The 26825-nt window shown below is 38.2% G+C and overlaps 1 long non-coding RNA gene across 3 annotated transcripts in view; it reads right to left on the bottom strand.

The window, feature by feature from the left end:
- Nucleotides 1–26036, bottom strand: part of LOC140625617 (uncharacterized) — a 49784-nt gene extending 23748 nt beyond the window's left edge. The window contains exons 1-4 of one of the 3 annotated variants that reach the window (XR_012024970.1): nt 26001–26036; nt 11413–11517; nt 10028–10138; nt 3368–3512 (exon numbers count right to left, since the gene is read on the bottom strand). This is a non-coding gene — a long non-coding RNA (uncharacterized lncRNA). Of the gene's footprint in view, nt 1–3367; nt 3513–9471; nt 9679–10027; nt 10139–11406; nt 11518–26000 lie in introns of those variants that run through there. The other 2 variants (XR_012024975.1, XR_012024965.1) reach the window with 2 other exon arrangements.
- Nucleotides 26037–26825: the final 789 nt, after the last annotated feature.

The following is a 26825-nucleotide window of genomic DNA, read 5'->3' as shown; positions in this document are numbered from 1 at the left end:
TAAACATATAATCTGGTATTGATTTTGTATCCATTCTATCTCTATATATTTTTTTTAATTTTATTTATTTATGATAGTCTCACAGAGAGAGAGAGAGAGAGAGGCAGAGACACAGGCAGAGGGAGAAGCAGGCTCTATGCACCGGGAACCCGACGTGGGATTCGATCCCGGGTCTCCAGGACCGCGCCCTGGGCCAAAGGCAGGCGCTAAACCGCTGCGCCACCCAGGGATCCCTATCTCTATATTTTTTCACTGGTATATTTAAAACACCCACATAAAAAGTGATCATGATATGTGATTGTGATTTTTTCAATTTTTACACTTATTCTGTTTATTTTTTAACTTCCCTCTTTTTCTTTTTTTTCTAGTTAATTTGGTTTTTTAAAATAAATTTATTTTTTATTGGTGTTCAATTTACCAACATAAAGAATAACACCCAGTGCTCCTCCCGTAAAGTGCCCCCCTCAGTACCCTTCACCCATTCACCCCCACCCCCCGCCCTCCTCCCCTTTCACCACCCCTAGTTCGTTTCCCAGAGTTAGGAATCTTTATGTTCTGTCTCCCTTTCTGATATTTCCCACACATTTCTTCCCTCTTTTCCTGATTCTTCTGATTTTATTTGAAAATTTTTTATTATTCTACCTCTGCCCTTTCAGTGTATCAATTACATATATTTTAAAAAATACAAATCTAAGTTGCCCTAGAGTTTTCAATAAGCATTTATGAGTAGTCTAAGTCCATCTTTTTAAAATGATTTTATTTATTTATTCAGGAAAGAAAGTGCAAGTGAGAGAGAGAGAGAGAGTATGAGCAAGTGGGATGGGGAGAGGCAGAAGCAGACTCCCCATTGAGCAGGAAGCCCAATGTGGGCTTGATCCTAGGACCTCAGGATTATGATCTGAGCCAAAGGTAGATGCTTAACTGACTGAGCAACTCAGGTGACCTTAAGTTCATTTTCTAATACCACTGTTCCCCTTAATTTATAGTGTAGGTATAACTGAGCATTTATAATTTTCCTATTTATAATTGAATATTCCTACTCTTTCTTCTTATCACATGGACACTGCTACTCATTTATTCAACTTGTCCATATGTTAAATCATCCAATAAATTGTTACTATGAACTTGAACAAGTGTTTATTAAATCAAAAAAGAATAAGCTAGATAGAAGATTTTTCTTTTACCTTCATTTTCCTATAATCTCCTTTATGCAAATTTTAAATTTCTGATTTATTTCATTTTCATTCTCTCTGAAGAACATTATTTTGAGAGAGAGAGAGAGAGAGAGAGAGAGAAAGAGAGAGTGAGCTTGTGTCTGAGGGGAGGAGGGGGAGAAGAAGAGGGAAAGAATGAACTTGGGGCTTGATCTCTTGATCCTGAGATAATGACCAGAATGGAAATCAAGAGTTGAACTGAGACACCCCAGTGCCCCTGAAGAACTTTTAATCATTCATGCAAAGTAGGTCTACTAACAATGTTTTGCCTAAGTTTGTTTGTCTTAGAGAGTTTTTTGTTCCTCATTCGCTTTTGAAGGATAATTTCACTCTATAATGAATCTTAGGTTGACTTTCTTTTTTCTTTCAACAGTTCAAGTATTTTACTCTATGTTCTTCTTGCTAGCATGGTTTCTGACAAGACGTCAAATGTAATGTTTATCCTTCTTCCTCTTTAGGGAGCATATCCCTATCACCACCATCTCTGGCTTTTTTGATGATTTTTCTTTGTTTTTGGTTCTTACAATTTGAATATGGTATGTCTAGATATACATATTTATTATTATCTGGGTTGGTGTTCTCTGAGTTTCCTACAACTGTGGTTTTGTGCCTATCATTAATTTGGGAAAATTCTCAGCCATTATAACACCAATTATTTTCTCAATTCTCTTTCTTCTCCACCTGGTATCCCCATTACACATATGTTACATATTTTAAGTTGCCCCAGTGTTCTCGCATATATGGCTGCCACCATCATTGTCGTCATCTTCTCCTTCTTCTCTTCTTCTTCTTTTCTTTTTCTTTATTCCTTTTTTCTTAGTGATTTTCAGTTCAGGAAGTTTCTACTAGCATAGCTTCAAGCCCACTGATTATTTCCTAGGCCTTGTCTAGTCTATTTATCAAAGGCATCATTCATTTGTGTCACAGTGTTTTTGACTTCTAATATTTCCTTTTAATACTCTCTTAGCTTGTTCATCTGTCTTCTTGCATTACTCATCTACTGTTATATGTTAGTCTCCTTTTTCTTTAGAGTCCTTAACATATTAATCCTCATTATTTTAAATTGTCTATCTGATAATTCCAAAATCTCTGCTATATTGATGTCTGGTTCTGTCCTAACTCTTCAAACTTTTTTGTTTTTGTTTTTATTTTTTTTTATTAATTTTTTTTTTTTTTGCTTTTTAGTATGCCTTATATTTTTTGTTTAGTGCTGGATATGATGTATTGGGTAAAAGGAGCTGAGGTGAATAGACTTTTATTGTGAGTTTTTATTTTTGTGGCTAGAAATTAGGCTAAAATTTCTTGTAGTGCTCTTGTTTTTGTCTTCTCTGTTGCCTTTGAAAACTTTTCCTTAAATATATCCTGAGAGTTTCACTTCTTTTATTTTTAATGCCTGTCATTATGTGGGAACCCTTTTGATGTAGTAGTAAGTGTGGGAACGGAGTTTTCTATAGTCCTATGACTAGGCCTCAGTCTTTTAGTGAGCTTGTGACCCTATCATGACCATCACAATGCTTCTCAGTCCTTCTGTCTCCCTTCAGTGACACAGGAAAGCTAGAGAGGAACGGAGTTGGGTTATTTCCATTCCTCCATATGGAAGGTGAAAGCCGACTGGAGTTAGGTATTTCCTTCTCACTAGGTTCGTCAGGCTCTTATAAAACCCAAGGTGATTGGGCTCTGATGAAATAATTTTCCCTTAAAGGCAAGTTTTTGTTAAAGACAAAAGAATATTCTGTATATTTCAAAGTAGTTACCTTTCTCTTCCCCCTGAAAGAAGGATGAAGGAATTTTTCTCTGATATTCACCCTAACAACCTGGGTGGAGAGCTCTTGGAGGTAAAACTGATGGAAGTGTGGGGAGTTCCTATGACTAATAGCCCCTGGAATTTTAACTCTCAAGCTTGTCCACAAAGAAGCTCTAGAAACTCAATAATTGGTTTAAGTTCTACCGTGGTACTAGCTCCAGAGGATGGCTTCTGTTCCTGAGATGTTGTTCTGGTATCCTGTAATTATCTGTGTCTCCAGTTTTGGGGGGCAGTACCTTGCCTAAAACTTGTCCAGAAGTGCTCAGACTGATTCTGAGAAGTCTCTTTTCTGAAGGTATAAAAATTAGAAGAATTCTAGGTCCAGAGTATAACCATTTAGTCAAAGTACCTTCATTAAGTGGAGAGAGAGCAGCTCTTCCCTGAAGATTTAGTACTGCAGGGTGGCAGTGAGGTAGCACATGTCTTGTATGGGTACAAAGGTAAACCCAGTGTTATCATGGCCACTTTCTGCTCAGCAGCCAGTGTTCTCCTGTCTACAAAGAGATCATGAAAAAAGAACTGAATCTGATTGAATTTCCAAACTTAAAACATCTATAAGCATTATGCAAACTCTAAGTATATAATGTGGGATGAGATTGGGGATCTTATAATTGAATATATTAGACTTTTAGGCTTCTTAGTATTAGGGTCATGTGGGTATTTGATTACTCAGTCAGTGGAGCGTTCTGTTTTAACCCAGGAGCTGGTAGAGGGCTATTCCACTTAAGTAAATATGCTGAAAGGAATTGAATTAAAAAAATTCCCCTAAAGTCAAATCACACAGTTATGCTTTCAACAGATGAGGGTCAGGCATACACAACAACAAATAAGACATAGGCAGAAACCAGACTATGTGTTTAGCTGAGTCAAGACTCATACTGAGGGCAATGCTGGCTTAATCATAGGATAAGGGATCCCTGGGTGACGCAGCCATTTGGCGCCTGCCTTTGGCCCAGGGCGCGATCCTGGAGACCCGGGATTGAATCCCACGTCGGGCTCCCGGTACATGGAGCCTGCTTCTCCCTCTGCCTGTGTCTGCCCTCTCTCTCTCTCTCTCTCTCTCTCTCTCTCTCTGTGAATATCATAAATAAATAAAAATTTAAAAAAATCATAGGATAATAATCCCATGGGTCAGGAGATATCATTTGGGTGAAGTTTTAGAACACCAGATGGCATGAATAAGTGTGTAAAACTAAAACATCTGCAGATTTTTCTATAGGAATGTAAAGCAAATTAAATTTTAAAAAATACAATAAAACTTATAAAGTTTATGGTTTGGCTTTGAAACAGGACAAGCAAGATATATAGAGAGACACTGGAGACGTTAAAAATGAGCACTTCAAAGAGATCAGCAAGTGTTGTTTGGAACTTTATTTTCCTCTTTTTAAATAATTTTTTTCTATTTTAAAATAGTTATAGAAAATCCTGAAAACACAGAAAATAATAAAGAGAGAAACATACATCCCACTTCATCCTAAAGCCCAAGGTGATATCTGTTCCCATTTCAGTGTATATTATTACATCCTTGCAGGATTTTTTTCCCCTGATAATAAGTCTTAAGCCGGGAGTATCAAGCAAGACCTCTCTGTGGATTTAAATATTTGAGCTAAGACCTGAATGACATTTGAGTGCTAGTGATGGAGATGGCACCAGCAAAGAGAATGTGATAATGTGGGAGGTTTGACTGAGGAGGGTTCAGAGGAAAGGGATAAATTTGGGACTTGATAGCCTCGGAGACTGTCTTCCATTGCGACATGCACTTGAAATCTGGGAGCAGGGAAAGCTCTTATACAAAACAAAGAACTCCCTTCTCTGGCATTTAGGAAAGTATGTTCCACAAATAACTAGCTCTAGAAGATGTTAATTAGTGTTGACTGGAAAACACAGTTCTATGGCCAAATAAATTAATTATTAACTGGGTTAAATAAAATCAAATAGGTTTCTGTACTGCAGAATTTCTCATAAAGTTTAATGTGCTCATATGCTGTACAGAATCTCTGAGACAGGAAGTGGAGAGTGCTGTATTTCTCAAATACTGATTAAGAGGGTAACCATAGAAGAGGCTAGTATTCCAAAGTATGCATTTCAGCAAATTCTCCCCTATATCTATTTGAAACACTGCTTTGCTCATGTTTCCAGAGAAACAGGAGAGAGAATTCAAATGTTCTGTAAAGACAAGTTCAGAGACAGCTATGAAGAGCTACCATTTGTTAGGCATAGAACAGGGTACCTCCCAGTGTTCACCATCAGACTCTCAAGACTTACTGAGAGGATCATCTGGGTAGGAAAGCAGACCAGAGACTACTGTCCTGGGGCATGAAAAGAGCTGGATAAAGAAGGGGTGAGCCAGGCACAAGTCAAAGAGAACCAGGGAACTCAGGCAAAGCAGGCACTAGCCCATTCTAGCTCTGCTTGCCCATTGCACAGAGGATACAGAGGAAGCCAGCTCATCAAAGCTTCTGGAAAGCTAATTGCCCCGGGGGTTATCTCACTGGGGTTAGAAGCATCTTTTTGCAGCTGAAAGCACTCCCAATGGAAGTTTCTTCCTTGCTTTTAAAGAAAGCCGTCTTGGGGAAATTACTTTCTAAATTGGGCTGTGATGATCTAATTCACTATACTACAGAGAACTGTGTTGATTTTGACATCTACCTATCTAACACTGTAATACTCATGTGGGAAATAAAGCAAATTATGCAGGGTTTATAGGGAAGTTAAATGAATCAGTCAAGACTATAGCAGTAATCAGACCATGTGTCTTCCAGAGGGTTGTAACTATCGTTTTATGAATATCTATTATCTGGGAGATCTTGAAAGCCTTGCAAAATAACCCTTGTGACTCTTATTCAGAGAAGAAGGAGCGTTAGGTCAGAAATAATCTTCACTGCGCAGGGACTGGGCAGTAGAAGGAAGGGTGTAGACTTTGTAGAGCAGGACACGGGAGGGTTTTAATTCTGCTTGTTGATTCCCTTAGGCCCTGCACTGGGCCAGTTCCTAAATCAAGCCATAAATATCTACAAGGTCCCAAATCACTTGCAGCATGCTCTACCTTGAGTCACTAGCAATGTGACTCAAGCAGTTGCATGTTCTCCCAAAGCCCCAGTTCCTCAACTGAAAAATTGGATTAGTAATATTTAACTCTCAGAGTTCGAATGAGGTAAATTTAAAATATACGTAAAGGATCCCACAAGGTTCTCAAGTACATAGTAAGTGACACACACACACACACACACACACACACACAAGTACTCACTGAGCAAGTTATTGGCAGGTGAGGCTTATTTTTTGCTTCTTTGGTGTTCAAGTTATGAGCCATCAGCACTGATGTTTTCTTTAAATGGCAGTAAAAGGCCTTGATTATCAGGCATTCAGGTTGCAGGGAAAAGTTATGTAATCTGAGATGGCTGTATAACTGTAGATAAATTATTTAATATCTCTGTTTTCTGTCATGTATCATTTAACATAATTCCATCCCATCCTAATACAGAGTTTTGGGGTTCAGGGGGGCTCAGAGGCCTGGGTAAGGAGGCCCAGCTCCCTGTGACTTTAGACCAAGCCCCTTCACATTTCCAAGTCTCTGTTTCCTTGTGAGTAGAGTATCAGTGATGCTTGTCCAATTTAATTCCCAGTAATAGAATCAGGAAAAATTGAGATAAAGTGGAGGTACTAGGTGGGCTTTGTAGAGAGGGATACCTCTCTAAGTCAATAGAAACAGCAAATGGGGAAAGAGAATTCACAGGCCTCTTCTTGTTCAAGTCTTCATCAAGATGCAAGGAGACCATGCACTGCGGGCCAGGAGATCATGTTTTCCGATTTAACTGTGTCTGTCTGTGTTATCTTAGCCATGCAGTTCGATCTCTTTGCTCTCCATCTTACCATCTGATAGAAAATTGGAGGAGGGGACGGGCGGTGGAGGGTGGGGGGGCAAGATTGCAATGAAATGCAAAGATTTCTCACTGCTCTCCATTCTATGAGTCTATGAGTATGATAACTTCCCTTTTTTGTTGCCACTTCAAGTGATGGAGTCAACATTTATGTCGACTTGGATTCGGTTGTTGTAGAGAGATATTTGCCAGAGGCATATACAGTAGTGGAGTTCGATAAACTGCCGTGTTCTGCAAAAGTGCATATTTTACATTTTCTTGCAGAGGAAACAAATGCATAGCTTGGCTGCTCTTTAAAGAACTTTCTGTCCCACATTCTTGCTGGTCAGATACCAGGTGCCAAGTAGCAAGTGATCCCACAAGAATTTGGCTTTGGCACTGCTGAAGACAAAGGGGTCATTTAAAAATTTCACAGTTGTGGGCAGGCTCAACACCTAGCTTGAGCACAGAGCCTGATTAATTGGGTTGTCACTTCCAACAATTCTGAGCTTTGGCCTTTCCATTTGCCAGAAGAAAAAAGAAAGCAACATTCCTATACTTAATTTTCACAACCTTGAGTCAACAGAATGTGACAAAGGCTGGCTGTTTCTCAGCCATGAATTTCTTCTCCCTATAATACTTAACCTCCCTGCTTCTTTTCAGTTGTCAAATTGAGGTAACATGTAACACTAAAACTTGGATGCAAGAAACCACTCCCATACACATGCCGTCAACACAAAACATACGCACACATTGAGAGTTAGATGCTCAGACACACCTGTGTACACTCACATATCACATCTACATGTCCTTGTTGAATAATTAATATTGTTAATCTCTTTGGAGCTTTTTAAGAGACAGACTTTTGTTTCCATTATGTGCCTGTATTTGTCTCATTTCATAATTAACTATTAGTAGTAATACTTATGCTGATGGTCATAAGAGCTGACAGCTAACAAGTGCTTAATATATATAAGGCTTTTTGTTAAGTGCTTTATGTACAACACCCCTCCCATAAATGCTATAAGATCAATATCGTGGTTATTATTTGAACTTGTATAGATGAAAGAACCACTGTGTGAAGAGATTTAATCACTTGCCCAAGGACACAAGGTGTTTGAACTGGTTCTCAAATTAAAGTGTTTCTGATTCTAAATTCCAAAATTTGGCCACTTTCTTCTACTCAATCCCACACATATGCCCAAACTTAAAATTTCAAACAATTAAAAGAAGACTTCGATGCACCTTCTGTGAGTCTTGAACTGAGCCCCTCCCTGGTTATGAAGCAAAGAGGAGTTTCCTTCCTAATCTCGAAGCAGGAATGAACGGTGTACTGGAGGTTGAACTATGCACAGTGGAGGATTGTTGATCATTTTTAAAACAAAATGGCAATTTAATATGGTTTATAGGCCCAAAGTATTATATGTTTGGCACCTACCAGGATATCTCAAACGAGAGTGGGGCAGAGGATGTAAGGATGTGAAACATCAGGTAGAGGGCTCTGGAGTATCTGAGCGAGGGAAGAACTGGAGAGGACGGGCCTTACAAAAGACATCCGCATAAAATAAACATACGAGTAGAAACAGAAACTGATCTGTGAGCCAAAAAATACATGTCACCAGTTTTCAACTCTAGCTTAGAAAACAGATTTACTAGTAATTAGAAGAGGGAAAACTAAGACTAGAATTTTCAGAAAGCTGCACAGAAATATAGAATCTCTTTTTTAAAATTTTTTTATTGGAGTTCAATTTGCCAACATATAGTATAACACCCAGTGCTCATCCCGCCAAGTGCCCCCCTCAGTGCCCATCACCCAGTCACCCTATCCCCCCCACCACCTCCCCTTCCACTACCCCTTGTTCATTTCCCAGAGTTAGGTGTCTCTCATGTTTTGTCATCCTCACTGATATTTTCACTCATTTTCTCTCCTTTCCCTTTTATATGGTCTCATTCATTTGGGGAATATAAAAATTAGTGAAAGGGAAAAAGGGAAAGGAGAAATGTAGAATCTCTATGAGCTCTTTAGAAGGGGTACAATTGAAATAAACAGAATTACAGTGAAAGAACCAGGGACCGTTTATTTTAAAAGTATCTGGTCTTGGGGCACTTGGGTGGCTCAATTGGGTGAGCGCCCAATTCTCGATTGGGTTAGGATCTCAGGGTCATGGGATCAGGATCAGATGGGATTCAGCCTTATGTCATCAGTGGGGAGTCTGCTTGTCCCTCTTTCTCTGCTCCACCCCCTCCTCGCTCAGACTCCTGTTCTCTCTCTCTCAAATAAATGAATCAAGTCTTTAAAAAAAATTAAAAATATAATTTTTACTGCATATTTTACTGCAGTACAAGAAAATCCAGTAATCTCACAATTTAGGTAATAATATTTTGGGGACAGTTGTAACACCGCCCACAATTCCATCTCACTAGAACAGGTGACCTAGTCTGACAATAAATTAACAAATACCGATCAAACACCTGTACGTGCTCAGTGCTGTGCCAGATGTTTGAGAATAAAAAAGATAAATAAATAGAAATGTATAACCCAGGGTTCTTCTGTTCACAAAATCACCAATTTGATTTTTAATTATCCCTGACTTTTATTTTCTGTCTTAGCTGGTGTCGATGTCAAGGGAAAAAGCCCGAATCCGTCCTGGTGGGGAATGCGCTGCCTGGGTCTTTTTTGTTAAACTAGCATTCCGTTTCTGTCAAACAGTGTCAGGCATTCCGCATCCAAGGCCGGACGACTGCCCGTCTTCTTGCAGCTCTTTCCCAGGGGAGTTTGAGTCCAGTCTCGGAATCCATCCTGGGGGGCAGGGGGAGGTGCAGCTCAACCCAAATTAAGGCAGTGTGGAGAGTGACAAGTAAATGAGTACAGGGCTACTCCAGCTCTGTCTGCCCTTTCAGAAAGTAATCAAGTCAAATTATCTACTAGAAGAAGCTAGGCTCATGGCTGTGGGGCGTGCAAATGAAAACCAGATTCAGATACAGGCTGCCTTGAGAAAGCCCAGGACCCTTTATTTAAAGACAGAGAGAGTGAGAGAGAGACACACAGGGAGAGAGACAGAGAGACAGAGAGGGAGAGGGTAGGGGAGAGAGACAGAGAGAGAAGGAAAAGGAATCATGTTTTCTCCCCATGTCCAGATTCTGCTTACTTTTAATCCTTTGCTCTTATTCTTGTTATTTCTTCCCCCTTTCTGTTTGTTTCCTTCTCACAATCTTCTCCAAGGAAGCCGAGGACTCCAAGAGCAGACTGAGGGCAACCTCTTGGTGTAGGCATGGGGCAGAGAGATGGGAGAGGGAGTCAGTGCCCTGGCAGGAATGCGCCCAGGCTCTGGGATGGCCCTCAAGCAGCAAGATGGGAAGAGGCGAGAAGCTGTTTTAGTCTAAAGCTTCGGGTCTTTGGGCCACTGGTTCTTTGCCTGGCGATTTTACTCCTGGGGGGACATTTGGACAGTATCTGGGGACATTCTTGATTGTCAGCGTTGAAAGGATTATTACTGGCATCTATTGGAGAGGTGATCTTAAATACCCTACAGTGTACAGGGCACACGTAGAATTATCTGGCCCAACATGTCAATAGTGCCCAGATTGAGAAAACCAAGTGACAGACAGTCTAGAAGAAAAGGGAGATGGAGTCCCCTTTCTAGAAGAAAAGGGGGATGGAGTCCCCTTCCCAGCTCATTTGAAACTGGAGCCTGAAGTCACATTAGAAACGATCTTTCCAATAATGATCTCATCTCCTTGGGATGAGAGGATTAGCAATGGAAACACTCACGTATGGGCTCTCTCACTGGACCACAGCCCTCATGCTGCCATCTACTCCCAAGAACCATGGTTCCCTTTCTGAACAGAGCCACCTTCAAGAAGCTCCGCTGTAGCAGGGTTCTGGTCACCCACCACCCCACCTGCTTCTCTCCCACACTTAGATGTGTGTCTGGGTAAAATCAGGAGGATCTCAAAGAGGAGAAGAAGCCTCAAATGGATAGTTTCTGTGAGCTGTGTGGATGGAAAAGGGAGAAAGCCAATCATTTTGTCTTAAGGCCACACACACCCCGTAGCAAATAGGTCTCTCAAGCCCAGGCATTGCAAGATAGGTTAGTGATAGTAAACAAATTTTCATTTGGGGTGATATTGGATCAGGGAGTTCAACAGAGGGAAGGAGGGAGCTAGCATGGTGATGGTTCACTTTATCTCCTGGCAAGTCTCCTCAGCTCCCTCACCTTTTGTGGCGATCAGCCCCCAGATGGTTTTCGGTTTATCTAATGCAATTCACAGAGTCAATCTCCACTCCCAACTCTGTATTCTGTTTTTATTTCTAACAGAAAAAAATCCAGTTCCAGGGAGTTGATTGTTTCTAAGTTCCAGAATGACAGAGGAACCTGCTTATCCCTGGAGCCCACTCGGGGTTTGTTATGATAAGGAGTGAATTCAGAGGGAAGAAGTGAGGATATGAGCCCGGGGCCTAAGGGGAAGGATTTCACAGGTGGCTGTGGCTACATCAACAGATTCTATTGATCAGAAGACCAATTACCTGTACCTGATCAGGTGTCTCTGGGAATGTGAGTTCCAGGTCTTAGAGCCGTCCCTTCTTCAAACCATGCTGGAAAGCACCACCTCCCATCCCAGGCTTTACTGGGGGGCACTGGGAATGAGGAAACACGACTTCAATTTAAAAACAGATAATATTTATGTGCTAATTCTTATTTTCTCCCTTCTGTTCTTTTTTCCTTAGCTAGTGCTTTTCTCTGTCTCCCTCTCTCAGTACAAAAGCCCTAGTTCAAAGAGATTTTTACATTGCCATGGCAAAAATACCACGTCACATTTCCAAAAGTCTTAAGTGCTTGCAAAGAGGCTCAGAGGGTGGCTTGAGCACTGACAGGCTTGAACAAAATGATTTCTGGATGCAGTGAATGTAACTCAATCAGAGGCATGTGGATTATATTTCTCTTAAAATCCACACCATTTTAAATGAAAGGAAGAAGCATTAGATCAAAGAGATGCTAAATTTTGTTCAGCCTCAAAAGACCGTGGGCAAATTGCTCACCTCACTTGTTTTCAGCTTCTACTCTATGGGGAAAGGAGGCTACACTTAGTAATCTTTCATGCCCCTTTCTAACTACGAAAGTCTGTAGCTTTCTGAGCCAGAATTCATCCCACGCAGTACCCGTTGAGCTTGGCTTTTATGGGGAGACCAGGGTTCCTGACAGGTCAATCAGGTGGAGCTCTGAGGCTAGATTGTCCAGTGACCAAGTCCCCTTGGTCTTTGCTCACCGTGAAAAGGACAAGAGAAGTGATACCAAATGAAATTCTCACCCACCATCTGGAATCACAACACTTGTTTTGTTGTTTTCAAGGGGGCAGAGGAGCAGCAATGATGAGATTGTACCCAACAGCCTCTGCCAATTCTGATGGAGCATCAGGAAATTGCATTGTTTTAAAGGCCTGAATTATGTTTAGTTGAATGAGAAGCACAAGGGGTTGAGGAATTCACACCACATACCACCCTGCAGCCTTTTGTTCAGTTAGCCTCTGCTTGCTTGAAAGGAATAGTGGTGAGAGTGATTGCAAACAGATGCAGCAAGAATAACATGTGGTCTGAATAGACGAGCAGCTAATATATGAAACTGCACTTTTATGGGGCCACTCCTCTGGCCTCAGGAGATGGGAAGATGATGGGGTTCCAGTCTGCTACAGCCATTCCAGCCTGGTGTAGCAAATGCTGCTCTGTCCCCATGGCCTCTAGTAACAAATATAACCTCAAAACAAGTAGCTGGAATGAGGGAAACAGTTGCCAACTCTGGTTTAACAGCAATACTATCAAGATTTCCTTCATATCTTCAAAAACATTTATTGAGTGCCTCCATGTGTCAGGCTGTGTGCTAATGCTGGGGATGCAACAGAGAATAAAGTGATCCCTCCCTCAAGGAACTTGTAAAGAAGGAATCAAAACACAAACTCTCAAGGGCATAATGTGTCAGCTCTGTGCTAGGTGCATGACCACACTTACTTAATCCTCCCGGCAAACTGCTGTTTTTTGTTTTGTTTTGTTTTTATAGTTGAAGAAGTACATGCCAAGAGAGGTGAAATAGTTGTTTTAATTCCACTTGACTTGTCAATAGATTGCAAATCCTTCAAATCCTTGCAAGCTGTCACGTTCTCACTCACAACAGCTTAACTCTTCTGGCACTTACCTTATTGATCGTTATTTCTGAAGAGACTGGAGATGTTAATTTATTTATTTTTATTTATTTTTAAAAAATATTTTATTTATTCATGAGAGAGACAGAGAGACAGAGACAGAGACAGAGACAGAGACAGAGACACAGGCAGAGGGAGGAGAAGCAGGCTCCATGCAGGGAACCCGATGCGGGACTCAACCCCAGGACTCCAGGATCACACCCTGGGCCAAAGGCAGGCCAAAGGCTAAACCACTTAGCTACCCAGATCTACCCTGGAGATGTTAATTTAGAAGGTGTCTTCTACATATAACATTCTATGTGGCCACTAGTAAATTCCATGGGTTCTTCTTCCATATTTGAATTCCTTAAATTTTTTTTTTCATTTTTGGGATTCTTTGGCTTTTTTTTTTTCAGGGTTCCTTTCTAATATTTCTGAATGCTCTTCTTCAACCCCCCTTGCTGGTTCATTTTCTCTGGCTTCCTTGAAGTGTCAGTATTACTTACCCAAGATCTCACTCTGGGGCCACTTCTCCCCACCATCTCCTACTTGTCTTTGGTGAAATAATCAGTTCTGATATCTGTCCTCCCATTTTCATATGGCCCCAAGGGTGTGTGTGTGTGTGTGTGTGTGTGTGTGTGTGTGTGTGTATATATATCCAGACATCACTGCTATTTTGAGTTCAAGTCTGATGTCTGACTTCCTTGGTAACGTGTCCATGTGTTGTACAACCACCTCCCTCTTTGTGGTGGGTATGATGGATTGGCACTCAGCATCCATTCTGACCCTGTTTAGATGTGCTTCCCAGTACATCAGAGGCTGGGACCCATATGCAGTGTTTTCCTGGGTGTGAATCATGTCCCACCCATTAGAAGAATTTGCACAATATTGGAAGGTGGGAGAGAGGGGAGGACAACTTGCTGTTTTTTCTGCTGTTACTGGTATCAAGGAGGCAACATTGAGAAGGTTTTGTTTTAGTTTTGATTGTTTTTTTTTTTGTTTTTTTTTCTGTAATAGCCTGAAGTAATAGCAACTTCACAGGGTTGAAAGCCATTTTGGGGGTGGTGACATTCTGAAACTTATCGCACAGCTCCAGCTGGGTATGTATTTTAAAAATATTTTAATATGCTGGCAAAATTGAACACCTATAAAAAATAAAGATAAAAATATAAATAAAAAAATATTTTAAAACTTGGGTTCCCCATGGGAAACCTGCTTCTTCCTCTACTTATGTCTCTGCTTCTCTCTCTGTGTCTCTCATGAATGAATAAATAAAATCTTCTAAAAAAAATGGAACTCTTGGGACTCAGTGGTTGAGCATCTGGCTTCGGCTCAGGGCCTGATCCCGGAGTCCCAGAATCGAGTCCCGCATCAGGCTCCCCATGGGGAGCCTGTTTCTCCCTCTGCCTCCCTCTCTGTATCTCTCATGAATAAATAAATAAATCTTTATAAAACATATTTTAAAACACTTCATTTAAGTATGATATACCTCTAGAAAAGCATACACACCATGCATTTACAATCTGACCAATTTCACTATCTGAGCACATGAACATGCATGTGATGGCATCCATACTGGACACTGAGCATGAAGAACGGTATCCCAGCAGCTCCTCCCTTAGTCCCTTACTCATTGTGTTTCTTGCAGAAGGATATCTGCCATCCTGACTTCTGGCAGCATAAATAGGCTTTGCCTGCTTTTGGACTTTATATAAATGGAATCATGTGGTATATATTTTTGTGTATGTTCTCTCCACTCAACATTACAATTGTGATATTCATTTATACAGCTGTGTGTAGCTGAAGATCATTTATTCCAATTGCTGTACATATTCCATTGTATGAACGCATCATGATTTGTTTCTACATTCATCTGTTGATGGTTTCCCTTTTGGAACTGTTACAAACAGCGTTGCTATGAACATGCTCCTACATCTTCTTCTTGCTGCTTTGTCAGAATTCTTTATATATTCTCGATATAGTCCCTTTGTGGATAGATGTATATCACTGTACTCCATGCTGTGACTTTTCCATCTCAAACTGGTGGTTTTGATAAACAGTAGTTAATATAATACAATTTATCAATTTCTTTTCATTTATGGTTCATATCTTTGTGACCAACTTAAGAAATCTTTATCCTATTCATGGTCTGATGTTCTTCTGTGTTTACTTTTAAAACTTTATCATTATACCTCTTCTATTTTTGTCTTCTATCTGGGTTCATATTTGTGTATGCTGATAAATGGAGATCAAGACACATGTTTGTTCATTTAGTTGTCCAACTGACCCCTCACCTTTGATTGGAGATATCATTCTTCTCTCCCTATTGAAGTGTCATATTTATGATAAATCAGGTGCTAAGTATGTGAGACTCTATTCTTTTTGTATTCTTTCTATTCTTTTCCATTAGTCTATCTATGCACTAATTCTACACTGTGTTAATCATGAGAACTTTGTAATAGGCCTCAGTATCTTTAGTAATTCCTTTGCCTTTATTTTTATTCTCAGTCTTTTATATTTTTAATTATCTTGCAGATATCAGCTTGTCAATTTGCATACAGACACACACTCACACCTGCTTGGACTTCAAGTGGGATGCCATCGAATCTGAAGATAGTTTGTGAAGAATTGACATTTTTCCTGTTTGTGTCTCCTAATCCATGAGCATAATATATACTTTCATTTATTTAGATCTTATTTATCTCAAATAAGATTTTGTTTTTTTCCAGTGTAGATACATTGCACATTTTCTTCAAATTTATTCTTGAGTATTTGATGGTTTTTAATGTTAGCATAAATGGCATCATTTAAATTTTGTTTTTTATTTGTTGTCAGTTTATAGAAATGCAGTTGGTATTGCATATTGACTTTGTACACAGTATCTCTCTGAATTAATTTATTAATTCTAATAGTTTTCTGTATTCCATTTGATTTCTTATTTCATAAACAATCATATTGTTTGTAAATGATACCTTACTTCCTTTCCTATAATTAGAGTTTTTTTTCTTCATTGCACTGGCTAGAACTTCTGATATAATTTTGAATAAAAATGGTGTGAGCATAAATCTCTTTCATAAGCTACAACATGAAATCATAGGATTTAAAAAATACAGATTTTCAGGGTGCCTGGATGGCTCAGTTGGTTAAGCTCCTGACTCTTGATTTCAGTTCAGGTCACAATCTCAGGCTTGTGAGTCAAGCCTCAAGTCGGGTGCCATGGTCAGTGGGGAATCTGCTTGAGATTTTTGTTTCTCCCTCTGCTCCTCCCTCTGTTGTACTTTCTTTCTCTCAAATAAATCAGTTAATCTTTTAAAAAAATATAGATTCCCAGGTTAGGTAAACCCTAATCCTAATTTGCAAAGCATTTGATCATGAAAGGATACTGAACTTTGTCAAATGATCTCGCTTCATTTAACCTATCAGCATTATAATACATGTTTTTTTTTTCTTTCCATTTGGAGAATTATGTTAAATGATTTTCAAATGTTAAGCCATCTTGTATTCCTGAAATCAGTTTTAGTTTGTTGGACTGTATTATATTGTTAGATTTAATTTGATTATTTTTAAAGGATTTTTTCATATATATTTATGAGAAAGCTTGATCTATAACTGTTTATACTTTCTATGGCCTTGTCAAATTTTGCAATTAGATCCTTATATAAGAAATTGGGGCATGCTTTTATACTCTTCAGTAGCCTGTGTAAGACTGAAATATTTGGAAGAATTCACTACTTGAAATCATCCAATTCTATTCCTTTTCTGTCAGCTTTGACAAGTTGCATTTTTTAAAAGGAGTTTGTCTATTCCACCCAAATTCTTGAATTTATTGGCATAAAGGTGTTTATTATACCCCTGAATGTTTTTAATACCTATAAGGTCTATAATTTTATCCCATTTTTCATCTCTAATGATATAATTTGGGTATCACCACCACTCCCTTTCTTAATTAGTCTTGCATGTTCATAGATTTTAGGCCTAAAGTGTTTCATTCTCCTACTGTCCTCTTAGGTTTTGATATCTCATAAAATGAGCTGGGAAGTAATCATTCTTTATAATTCTGCAGTTTGTATACAACAGAAGTTGTTTGTCCATTGAATATTTGGTAGCATTCCTTGTGAAATCAGCTAAGTATGTAAATTTTCTTGTGAGAATGTACAAGGTTACATAGAGATTTATTACTTGAACAGAAATAAGAGCATTCAGATTTTTAATTCTTGTTACTTTCATTAAATTACGTTTTCCCAGGAATACATCCATTTCAGTTTCCAAATCTATTGGCAAATCTATTGGCATCTTACTATACTGTGAAGGTCTAGACTCTCTACAATTATGACACATTTTAGTTTAAAAGTCATAATTGTTTCATATTCTCAAATTTTAGGTTTATTCATATTTGTTTTCTAATTACTTATACTTTTTTCCTTATTAACTATTTCTCCCTGCTTATGAACTGTATTATTTAAAAAGATTTATTTATTTGAGAGAGAGAGCATGTGTGCATGCAAGAAGAGTGAGGGGCACAGGGAGAGATCTTCAAGCAGACTACCTACTGAACATGGAACAGGACTTGGGGCCTGATCTAACGATCCTGAGATCATGACCCAAGTCAAAATTAAGAGTCAGAAGCTCAACAGACTGAGCAACTGAGGTGCCCTGGTCCTTTTTTTTATGGTATATTTTATCTAAGATTAATATAATTACATCATCTTTATTTTGGTTGAAATATGTCTAGAATATATGAGTTATATATATATATTTTTAACCTTTCTATATCCTTGTGTTTTATTTTTTTATTTTTTATTTTTTTAAAGATTTTATTTTTATTTATTCATAGAGACGCAGAGAGAGAGAGAGGCAGATACACAGGCAGAGGGAGAAGCAGGCTCCACGCAGAGAGCCGGATGTGGGACTTGATCCAGGGTCTCCAGGACCACACCCTGGGCTGCAGGCAGCGCTAAACCGCTGCGCCACCAGGGCTGCCCTATCCTTGTGTTTTAGATACATGTATATAAATAAATATAAATAAAGCTGGAGTTTTAAAATCCAATATGACAACTTTTGTCTTTTACCTAAAGCACTTAATCATTTACATTAATTATAGTTACATATAGATTATCATATTTTTATACACCACTATTGTATGCTTACTCTTTGCCCCACCTTTCTGATTCTTTCCTCTTATTTCTTATCTTCTTTATTAATTAAGTACTTTTTCCTGATTCTGTTTTCATCTATACTAGTTGGGAAAACATGAATTTTTATTTAATAGTCTGGTAATTACTACATGCATATGCAACTAATCAAAGTATGATTTGAACAATAGCCTTATCCTCATCTAGAAGGATTTTTGGTTTCCTTCCTTTTCTTTTTTAAAACTCTACTGAGATACAATTCATGTATCTTCATTTTTGGAGAATCATTTTTTTGCTGTGTGTGAGATTCTTGGTTGAGAGCTTTTGAAAAACAATTCAGAAAAAAAAACAATTCAGTACTTTGAATAAATCATCCCACTGTTTTTCTGATTTCAATTGTTTCTGATGAGAAGTCACATGTTAATATTAATGGATTTTCCTTGTGCAAGATGAATCTTTCTTTTTCTTTTTGCTTGGAAGATTTTTTCTTTCAGTATTTTTACTGTGATGTGTCTATGTATGATCGCTTTGCATTTATCCTAGTTGGGAGTTTTCTAACCTTCTCAGATATTTCATCAAATTTGGGATCCTTTCACTGATTATTTCCCCAAATATTTTCCTTGAAGCTTTGTCTATTGATCTTCAACTTTTTTCTTTCCATTTTTCAGCTTGTATAGTGTCTAATGATCTACCTGCAACTTTGTTGATTCTTCTGCTAGCTCAACTCTCCAATGGCCTCTAATGAATTTTTCATTCTGACTATTGTACTTTTCAACTGTGCTGATTTCCAGTTAAAAAAATAATTTTTATATATTTATTGATATTGTCTATTTGAAGAGACATTGTTATCATACTTGTTTTTATTTTTTAAAGCATGGTTTCCTTTAGTTCTTTGGATATTTAAATAAATGGCTGCTTGGGGTTTTTTTGTCAGCTAAGTCCACTCCCTGGGCCCCTTTCCAAGGCAGATTCTATTGCTTGATTTTTCTGCTGGGTAAAGGTTACACTTTCCTCTTTCAAAAAACTCTCCTAATTTTTTGTTAAATATTGGATATTTTAAATACAATATTGATGTGTCTCTGTATATTGATTTCCCTTCTCACTCAGGAAGGGTTCTTTTGTTGTCAGATGCTTGGCAATTTGTTTATTGTTTAGTGATTTGGCAAACAAAAATAATTCTGCAAAATCTATTTCCTCCATTGTATGAAGCCTCTGATAACCCTGCTCATATTATTTTTCTCTTTTATCCTGGCTAACTAGGGGTTGTCCCCAGAATGGTATAAGCTCCAAATATTACTATAGGAGTTTATGACATGTCACCCCAAAACATGTCTCTTTGATATATTGATTATTTTGAGCTGTAGGCATTTGAAAAACGGCAAATGCAGAGAGAGGTTTTTTCTGACAGATCCTCCCGAAGGAACTCATTTGTTATAAATCCCCTCCCCACGACTTTAAACATTCAGGAAGGATTAATTCTAATCATAGGAGAGGAGACTAGAAATCCACACCACACCCAGACAAACCTCGGCACAAATTAACATAATTTTATTTTTCTAAGGGTCCATTCATCTTTCCTAAAAGTCATTTAGTGTCCCATAAGAGATCTTCATCCCTCCCCCACTCTTTTTTCTATTTAGAAGGCATTCAATCTTGAGTTCTAAGCCACCTTGGACAGTCTCTAATTGTTCCAAGGAATCTCCCATGTATAGAGGGATCATGCATGTTAATAAAGTTCTGTGTTTTCCGATTGTTAGTCTGTCTTTTACTACAATGGTCGTAGCTAACAACTCAGAAGAGTAGAGGTAAAATTACTTTTCCTTCCCTTCACATTTATTGCTCAAATGTTCTGCATAAGTCCTTAGCTAGTAAGAACTTTACCCTCTACCATTGGATACACATATATTGATGGTAGACCTCTATTATGATTCAAAGAGCTTACATTTTCTTTTCCCAAATTTACCCAGGGACTACTAGCACAGAGTTTTCCTTTCAGATTGCTCCTGTGGGACATAGCATCCACACAGTCTCACAGACTACTAGGGATGAGTGTGGTTTTATTTTGAAACCAGGATTCCTGTCAGTCAGTGTTTGGATGGAGGTTGTGTTTAAGTTCCATCTCCTAGTGAGGCTTCCCCCCAGTGTTGATGGGTCTGCACTGCTTGGGGAATGCTTTCAAACATGCCCTGCTCTGATGACTCCCCTGTGGAAGCTTCTTACAGTGCCCATTCAGCCCACCTGACCTCAATGTTGTCTGTGATTCCAGGAGGGATCGTCCCTGGCTCTCTCTATTAGACTTATAACTGCTCCACTATTTTGTTTGCATCGAGTTGCTAGAGACCTTTTCATTGCTCTCCATTGAGATTTTCACTGTCTTCAATGGTGCCCTTAGATATGGAGTTCTCCACAATCTGTTGAATGTATAGCCTGTTCCCACAGGTAGAGCCCTGGAGCCATTTATACATACTCCTTCTTTGACCTGTTTTTCCAGGACTGCAACCCTCTCTTTGAGGCCAGGGATGGGGTCGGGGGAAGCCCCCACTCTTATCTGTTTCTCCTGGTGTGGAACTTCCATCCTATAAGTAAATGACTGGAAACTTGCAATGCCTAGGGTAGGAGCTGGGTAGGGGTAAGGCCCTGCCTGGAACAGGGCCTCTCCAATGTAAGACTGGAGGAAATGAGAACTGCCAGCAGCCTGGCCTTCCTGGGATGTATCTGTTAGCCCCAAACCATAATCTACAGGGAGAAGGCACACCTGTCTTACTGGCCTCACCTGGCCAGAGTGTCCAAGATAAAGCTTCTATAATATCGAAATTGAATGGGGGGGGGGGGATAAAAGAACAGCACATAGCTCAAATGCCATGGACTGACTGTTCATACCAACATGGTAGATTTTCTTGAATGAGTATTTCTCCATTTACTATTATGTCCTTAAGACAATTTCCAGATACTTTAAATTACTTTTCAAAAACAATTTCACCAGTGGGGTTCTTGGGTGGCTAAGCCAGTTAAGCATCTGACTCTTGATTTTGGCTCAGGTCATGATCTCAAGGTCATGATATTGAGCCCCTGTGTTGGTCCCTGTGCTGAGCCTGGAGTCTGCGGAGATTCTCTCTCCATCTGCCACCCATCCCCCACACTCTCTCACTCTAAAAACAAAACAAAACAAAACAAAACAAAACAAAACAACTTCACATTAAATATTGGGGAGAGGGTCTGTTGTACTCTTTATTGCATCTTTCTCTAAATCCTGACACACCTCCTCCTTAGTTAATTTTAAGCTTCATTCACCTTCCCTTGGTTTGCACCCTACTGTATTTTAATTATATCATCAAGAATCCAAAAGACTTTATTTTCTAATCCATTCGTCTTCATATTTTCCAGGTATTTTATCACTTTTCCTGTTATATATTACTTCTTACATCTCACCCTATCCAGCTCAGATCGTGTCACTTCTGCCGAAGGCGTATCTTATAGAATTTCCCTTTGCTGGTCTGTTGATGGCAAACTCAGATTTTATTCACTTTATTATATTTTACTTTAATTTTCTTGAAAAATATTTCTGCTCAGTAGAGATTATAGGATGGTGGTTATTGGCTCTTTTTTACATTGAAAATAGTATTCCCTTTCCTGGCTTTCATTGTTGCTAATGAGGAGTCAGCTTTCAACTATCTTTTCTTTCTAGTTACTCCCATGTTTCTTGTCTTTGGAATTCTATAGTTTTACTACAAAGTATTTAGTTTTGCATTTCTTTTTATTTATCCTGACTTGGATTTGTGTGGCTTCTTGAATCTATTGCTTTGTGCTTTTTGTTGGTGTTGGAAATTTTTGACATAATATCTCTTTGGATATTATCTCTAACATATTTTATTTTTCTCTTATTCTTGGCCTTTTGATTAGACACCTTCATACAAACATCTGGGTCTCTAATCCTCTTTTTACCCCCATGTCTCTGTTTGTTTTTCAAGATTTAAGATATTTTCTTCATTTTTCTCTTTCAGTTTAATTCAACAGTTGTGCTTAATCTTTAGTTTAACTAATTTGTTGTATTTTTAATTTAGTTTAATCACATTTTCATTTCTAAAATTCCAGTAGGTTCCTTTCATTTTTATATTTCTTCTTACTTACATGAATTATCACACTTGTATTTTTATTTCTTTGAATATACTAAATATATTCCCTATTTCTCTCTATCCTTCTCTGTTCTTTCCCAGGCACCTCCTCCTGTCCTTTTGTTTATCTAATTATTTTTTTTTATTTATGCATTGGATTTTTTTTAATTTCACATGTACCAGTTTCATTTTCATTATTTTCCCTTTTATATCAACATATCTGTAAGATCATTTTCTTCTTCCTAAGTAAATCTTTTAGAAATTATTTTAGTGAGAGTCCATGTGTCTTATGCTCAGTCAGAATTTTTTTGAAAATATCTCTATCATTCTCATTCTTAGAACATAGTTTTTCTAAGAATGCAATATTAATTTAAAAGTTTTTCTCTGAATTCTTTTTAAGATATTACCCTTTCTTCTGAATTCTATTTGTAAAAAATCTGTCTTTTCAGCTGTCATTTAATTGCAGATCATCTCTCTCTCTCTCTCTCCCCCTCCCCCTCTCTCCCTCCCTTATGTATTCAACACTTTCCATTTATTATCATGGTTCTGCCAATTCACTAAAATGTGCATTGGAGTGGATAACTCTCTTTTAAAAATTTATTGGATATTTAATTATTCTATTTCTTTATACATACGTGGAAAATTCCTATCTATTATTTCTTCAAATTAAGCCTTTTCTTCATTCTGTCTATCTTCTCATTTGGGGACTTCACTTGATATTTTAAACCTCCCTATTTTAATCTCTATGTTTATTTATCTCCCTCTTATATTTTCTCTCTTTGTTTTTCTGTGTCCCTTTGTGGTCATTTATCTGGATCTACTAACTCTTTTCTCAACTGTCTCTTTTATTTAATGTTTCTTTTTTGTTTTTAAGATGATATAACTTTACTATAAATAATGATATAAGAATATTACTATGAACAAAAATTCAACATAAATGTAAAAGCTTCATTGGTTATTTTTGAATTTAAGGATGATATGCGTTCTTTTTACCTGATTATTGTTTTATTATTTTGTTTTATTTTTAAAAACATTTCATATATTCATATCCTATATCTGATAATTCAATATCTTCAGTTTTGGGGTGTCTAAATTGATGTTATGTTTGTTTATGTCAACTACTCCTGTTGCTTCATTTCCTTGGATCTTTGATAATTGATGATTATCAACTCAAAATTTGGTGTTCTGAGAGCTAAAATCTTGAATGATTTATTGGATAACAGTTTGCATTTGATTGATCCATGACCTGGGTGATAGTATCTACCCAGGACTGCTTTAGCTCACTTATTGGATACATAATGATTGTAGGAGTCTCATGTTCCTATTCCCGACCCTTGGTGAGAGAGCAATGACATTTATCTGTAGGTCAATGCCTAATTTTGCATTTGCTTATTAGTTTCTTTGTTTGTTTTTGATGTTTTCAGTGGTTGGTTTCTGTTTTCTTTTGTTGAATCTGTGTATTTTCCTTACTTGTTTGAGAGTACACTTTTTTAAAAGGTATAATTTATCTAGATTCAGTTTTGTTAAGGGAACACCCATTAGAATTTCTAATCTGTACATATTAATAGAAAAGTCTGTAGTATCCTACACTTGTGTAAAATGTCCAGCTTTCCTACTATTACCATTTTACATCTTAATGAGATACTATTTAATACATTTTCATTTTATATAATTTTTTCTATCCTTTTAAATTTACCTTTGGTGTGGCATTAATCCAAGAAAACTGGAGGCAATAAATCCTTGGGCATAAAACCAACAATTTCTACTTATTATACAGTCTACACAACTACCATGAGATATAGTTAACCAAAAATACCTTTTGTATGTTTAGTATCTTGAGTAGACACTAGCCAACTTATTCCATTCAAATTATACTATTTGTACAATACCTTGTACACTTAAGCTTGAATTAGTTAATGGAAATCAGTGAGTATCCTACTATAACTAGGGAGGCCAATAGGCCAGACCAGGGTCAAAATTCTTTCTGACATTTACTAGGTGTATTATACTGGGCTTCAGTTTTTCCCATTTGTAAAATGAGGATAATAATGGAAGTATCTTGTATGATTAATGTCAAGATCAAATGATATATAATGCATGTAAATATCTAGCAAAATATTTGAAATACAGTAAAACTTTCACTAAATTTTGGCCATGTGGTTATTATCTCTGAAGATCAGACAGTTCAGGAATGAGAAACAGTGTAGGTAAATTTTGAAGGAAATAGGATTTGCGAAGTTAAATTCAAAAACTTTGAAGGAGGAGTGGTCGGTCACCTGCTGAGGAATCAGGCAACACTTAGGAGGGCACCAGCTGTCAAAACGAGGGCTAGAAATGTGAATGCCACAGCTAGGTTAATTTTACCAGTACCAAAATTTCTCTAGGGCTAGTCCAGGAAAACAAATTGCTTAAGGTCTAAGGTTCCTGGGGAAGTATGTTCATACAAAAACAGTACTTTGATGACTTTTTTCAAGTGTGAAGTTGAATAATGTGATAGAGGTTAAGTTCACATCTCAACAAGTACCTGGTTGATTTTGCCTTATACTCATTTCTGCCCTTCCAGTCCTCTGAAACAACCCTTAAGAGGAGTCACTGCAGATTCCTATTTCAAGATATAAATGTAGGTGGCCATGTCCACAGGGGAAATGAGGACCAAAAGAAGAGAAAAACGAAGGACATAAAAGCACTTTGGAGGGTGTTTGTGTGTGTGTGTGTGTGTGTGTGTGCGCGTGTGTGTGAAAGAGAGAAAGAGACAGAGACAGAAAGAAGGTATTGGAGATGCCTCTAGATATGATTAACTACAAAGCAAAGCATGTAAATGATTATTACTCAAGTCACAGTAGAGTCTATTTCTAGAGGAGAGGGAGTAGAATGGAATACAGGGCGGGAGATGGGATTGTTTTGGTAGTACTGTTTCTTATCTTCTGTGGAGTTATAAGGGTAGCTGCTTAATGATCATCTGTTAAACAATATACAATGTTTTATTCGCATTTCCATATTATATTTCTCAAAAAATGAAAAGAATTCATAAACTGTTAAATATTTTGTAAAAATGAATTACACATACAGCCAATTTTTACTTATCCTCATTGCAATTATCCTCCTTAGGATGATTTATGAGGTTTCTGATCTCCCGCTGGTTTGTCCTTGCTGACTGGCATACTTCTAAGGTTATATCCCCTACTCTCAGAGGCTGGAATCAATGCCTGGATTTTTACCTATTAACCAGTTAAAAAGATAATATCCACCATCTTTCTTCTACCAATCAATAAAATTATCAATATAAACTGTTGTTGTAAATCCTTACAATCACTTGTGCCCAAACTCCTGCTGCCAGCCTGCACCATAGGGCTGCCATGGAAAGGCTCAGGGGGATCGACTGGGAGGCTGGCCTAACTAATGAAATCTGAAATTGATCTATCCTGAGATAGAAAGTAATCAGATTCTCTAAATACAGTTGTTCTACCGAAGGGATTCGGAAAACAATGCCACTCTGGCACGAAGGAGTATTTTGAACCGAAGGTATTTGAGAAGAAGCTAATAGAAGAAAAACTGTTTATCCTCTGTCTATTTGCCTAAAAGCAGGAAAATCTGTGAAGGTGTTCCCCCTCCCCTCTCTACCAGGAAGCAGAAGTCAACCACTAGAGACAAGTAACGACCCTTATCAGCCCAAAGAAGGCAAAGGAAGAGTCTATATAACAAACCTCACTAGTCCTCAGTGCCCATTAGTTTTCCATATATTTGCCCTCCCATAATTTGTCACCTAAAAGCCTAAACCCTCTTCCCTTTGTCTTGTCACTTCTTATGAAGTCATTGGTTTTTGTTGTCATTGAGATGCTGGGTGAGTCCCAAGTTCGAATGATGCCATTGAGTTATTCATCCCTGAGTGCCCCTGTGCCTATGGGTGATGCACTTTCTGTTTGCTCTTCTCTTGTTCACCTGTCTTTTGTCAGTCCAATTTGCAGGGCCAGCTAGAGAACACAGGAGGTAGAGGGATATTTTTTTTGTTCTTCCTCCCCTACCCCTAACACACATGATTATCCTTTCGATTTCCATTATGCTTTAGTTTTTGGAGTCACTTGATCTTTTTGGCTTATTACAAAGCCTATGGATGCGGTCCCCCTCTTACCCTTATCCCTCCTATGAAATGGTTTCTGCAGGCTTTTCCCCCTCTCTCTGCTCCTTGAATCAGTCCTTCTTTGTCCCCTCTCCACTTACACACAGGACACCAGCCATTCTTGGCCTCCAAAGAAATTTCCTCCCCAAATTAACAGCCTGTTCCCTGCTCTCCCCTGGATTTTCCCTTTCATCAGCACACGGAACAAGCTGTGATAGTTTCCATCTTAAAAAACAAAAGCAAAAAAAAAAAAAACAAAACAAAACAAACAAACAAACAAAAAAAAACAAAAGCATCTTCCTTTGATCCTCAGCAAATCCTCCGCCCCCTCACCCCGCATCCTGCCTCATTTCTCTCCCCACGTCACATCAGAAATCTTCAAATAGGGATCCCTGGGTGGTGCAGCGCTTTA

Source organism: Canis lupus, chromosome 3, assembly GCF_048164855.1.
Source record: "Canis lupus baileyi chromosome 3, mCanLup2.hap1, whole genome shotgun sequence".
Taxonomy (NCBI): domain Eukaryota; kingdom Metazoa; phylum Chordata; class Mammalia; order Carnivora; family Canidae; genus Canis; species Canis lupus.
This window is presented reverse-complemented; position numbering and strand designations above follow the sequence as displayed.